Source organism: Nannospalax galili, unplaced genomic scaffold (genome assembly GCF_000622305.1).
Source record: "Nannospalax galili isolate Female #2095 unplaced genomic scaffold, S.galili_v1.0 scaffold19, whole genome shotgun sequence".
Classification (NCBI taxonomy): Eukaryota; Metazoa; Chordata; class Mammalia; order Rodentia; family Spalacidae; genus Nannospalax; species Nannospalax galili.
In genome coordinates, this window is record NW_008342110.1 from 1,152,721 (window position 1) to 1,156,506 (window position 3,786).

The 3,786-nt window shown below is 41.4% G+C and overlaps 1 protein-coding gene across 7 annotated transcripts in view; it reads right to left on the reverse strand.

Moving 5' to 3' along the window:
- Csnk1a1 (casein kinase 1 alpha 1) overlaps positions 1 to 3,786 on the reverse strand; it is a 46,611-nt gene that overhangs the window by 29,431 nt on the left and 13,394 nt on the right. The window lies entirely within an intron of this gene.

Sequence of the window (3,786 nt, forward strand, 5' to 3'; positions counted from 1 at the left end):
TTCTTTCTTTCTTTCTTTCTTTCTTTCTTTCTTTCCTCTATCATTCCCCCCTCTGAAGAGGTAACCCTAAAATCTTTTAGGGATTAGATTAAGAGCTCCCAAATACTTTTGACATTTTTGGCCTTTGGAACAGGGTATGTTGCTAAGAGGCCCAAGGACAGTTTGACTTTTAGCCAAGAAACTGGCTACTTTTCTTTGTAGTCTTTTTTTTAAAAAAAATATTTTATTATTTTTATGTGTATAGGTATATTCCCTGCATGTAGGTAAGTGCACCTGTGTCGTGCAATGCCCACAGAGGTCAGAAGAGACTGTTGGATCCCCTGGAACTGGAGTTAACAGACAGTTGTTAGCTGCCATGTGGGTGCTGGAGAGATGGCTCAATGGGGTCTTTTTACCCTAAATGCCTAGCCAATTCCTACCTCCTATTCTTGTCACACTATCCATCCTCTGAAGAGGTTACCCAAATTGTTGATAGGGAATCTGGGATGCAGATTGCTCTGGCTTCTTCCATGCTGAACAGGGATGCAGGGTGAGGCAATTGGAGTGCCCCTTCAGCGGATCTATCTAAAAGACTCCCACATTGCATAACTCATCACCACGTGGGGGCAGGCTCTTCTGACGCCTAGGGGCATTCCATGCACAGGCATATTCACACACAGACACAAAACATACATGTAAAAGACTCATCAATTAAAATTTTTAACTAAATAAAAGTGGAAGATTCTCTGACTTTTGCTTACGCTATTCTTGAGATCTACTTCCCAAAGATGAGACATGGGTAACTGCCATTGTAAGGGAAAGAGTATTTAACTTTCCAGAGATCTTGCCAACTGACCTAAGAAACAGATGTGCCAATATGACAGTGGTGGTTGGTCTGATCCCCCAACACCTAAAACCCCACATAAAATCTGCTGTTACTTTTTTCTTCTACTCTTTATTCTCCATACGGGGCTTCAAAGCTCTTCTCTTCCTGCTCGTCCAAATGTATATTTGAAAGGAACTCAGTGACTGAGGTGTTTTTGTGAGACGATGAGATTAACACATTAACATGTGAGGCCATCAAAAACTAAAGGATAGCTAGGTGTGTTGGCACACACCTTCATTTCCAGCAGTTGGGAGGCAGAGGCAGACAGATCTCTGAGTTTTGGGACCAGCCTGGTCTACATAGAGTTCCAGACCAGCAGAGGCTACCTAGTGAGACCCTGCTCCTTCCCAATAAATAAAAAAGGTAATTATCAAAGCAAGCAAGCAGTGTTCTCTTTTCCTCTCCATTTTGCTTTGTTTTCCCTTTCACGTCTTTTCATTTTGCTGCATCAATAAATAAATCAGTGCTAAAGCTGTCAGGAACTCATAAATGCCCAATACTATTAAGAGCTGTAACAGATTTTAATAAAAATCTAATTCTCCCAGATCTTTTTTCTTGCTCAGCAGTTAAGCACTGGCTGCTCTTGGCAGAAGTTCTGGGTTTGGTTCCTAGCATGAAATGGCAGCTAACAACTACCTGTAAATCAGTCCCAGGGGGATATGACACCCTCATCTGGCCTCCATGGGCACTGCACAGAGACAATCACATACTTGTAGGCAAAACACTCACACACATAAAAATTTTTTTTAAATGTACTCAGGCTAGAACTTAGGGACTGATGTATGCTAGGCCAGCACTCTATTAGTGAGGCGACCTCCCAAGTCCCTTACCAAGGTCTTTATCATCTTTTTATTAGGATCTTGCTATGTTGCCCAGGCTGGCCTTGAACTTGCAATTCTGCCTCAGCTTCCACGGACTAGGAATTATAGACACACACCATTATCAGCATTACAAAGGCTAAAAACAAAACAATCTATAGAGACAAGTGGAGGTTAAGAAGCCAACTGGGCTTAAAAGAGAAAGCATAAACCAACTCTTAAAAGACATGTCAGGAAGATTTCAATTAATTTGCAAGCCCAAACACAAATCTAAAATATAAAGGGCACAAATTACATGTAATTAATTTCATGAAACACCTTTAAAAACAATCTGCAAAGTAAACCTCTAACAGAATATTCCCATAATTAAAAACTGGAGAAGTAGATAAATTCAGAGCCACAAAAGTATCTTTTCCTTAAAAGTCAAGGGTAGAGGTGTTCGCCTGTAATCCAGCATTTAAGGGGCAGAGGTAGGAGAACCAGGAGTACTCCACTCATTAGTATAGCCTGGGGTATACTTTATAACCTTATCCCAGATTTTTTTTTAGAAAAATACAAAGCCACCAGAGGCTGTAATCAGACCAAGTACCTGATCTGGCAAATAAAGAAACAAACAAAAAAAAAACTCTTACCAACCCATCATGATCCAAATTTTATATTCCTTTTTATGAGGTAGGTAAAAGTCTCCCTTCAGAATGACATTTTTAGCAGTTCCAGATACTCTTTTCTTTGAATTCCTCTCTCCAAAGAACCATACCCCTCTTCTCATTTTTAAACACTGCCCAAACTATCTGGATCTCAAATTATTGCTAGGTAATTCTTACTTACATTCTCCTTTTACCCTCCTCCCTCCTTCCTTCTTTTGTAACCACATGCCAAGTTGGTCTCTTCCCTTTTGTGTTTTGTTGTATACTGCTGGCCAACAGTTCATTTACAGTAATGAAGAATGGCATTCAGAACATATACTTCTTATGAGGGACTATATGGTCATCAATGGTCTTTACTCACCTGTGAACCCTATGTGCCACACTGCAGACTGGCCCCACTGGTATAAAGGTTTGCAAATCTGTTATGGAGCTAACCAAACACTTTTTGATTGGATGTGAGGCCAGCTCTACTGTAGAAATTCAAATTTGGTATTATAAATTTGGTTAAAAGTCTGCAGCTGGGGAAGTTATAGGCCCTAGTAGGGAAGCTTCTGCTGTTATTTTACTAACTGCAGATGATGTGCCTATTAAATATCTTTCTAAATATTTCTGTTTATGTCCATATGGATCAGCAGTGGCTAAGATTACTGTAGATACTCATAACTGGTCAAAGTCCTGAAAATAACAGATGTTGAAAGATGAGCCCTAAATGGGACTTCTGTATCATCCCTTTCCAATGTTCAGGGAACATCCTGGAAGAGGGAGTGGAAAGAGCTAGAGGGAGGGGTGGAGTATTGTGGGTCGCTTTCTTCTGGGTGGGCATGACACAGCCACTGCACTCTTGAACTCTCAACAGCTGTGATTATCAGCCTAAGACCTGTACAAGATTGGGCCCGTCAACATTCTGTCACAGGACAAGAGGGGATCAGAGGCCTCATTGCTTACTGAGGATTATAAATTCAGTCAATGGTTGCTGGGGGAAGCAGAATACATTTTCTTCAGTGGTATACAGTGCTAAGGTGCCCCATACTTTGGCAAATAACCCCTCACCTATGTTCCTATTAACAACCCCTAATTAACTCAGTGAGTCACCGCCCCCATCCAAGGCAAGACAATGGAGGAAGATCAGGAGAAGAAGGGGATCAGCATGAGTAGGGAAGATAAGGGTTACAAGGTGAGAGGTTAAGATCAAAATAAAAATGTCATAATAATGGGGCTGAAAAGATGGCCCAACAGTTAAGAACACTGGTTGTTCTTCAGGAAAACCCGGGTTCAAATCCCAGCACACACATGGCAGCTAACAACTGTCCGTAACTCCAGTCCCAGGGGATCCGACAGCTTCTTCTGACCTCTGCGGGCATTGTACAACATGGGTGCACTTACCTACATGCAGGCAATACATGCGCACACATAAAATAAAAATAATACACGCCTTTAATCCCAGCACTTGGGAGGC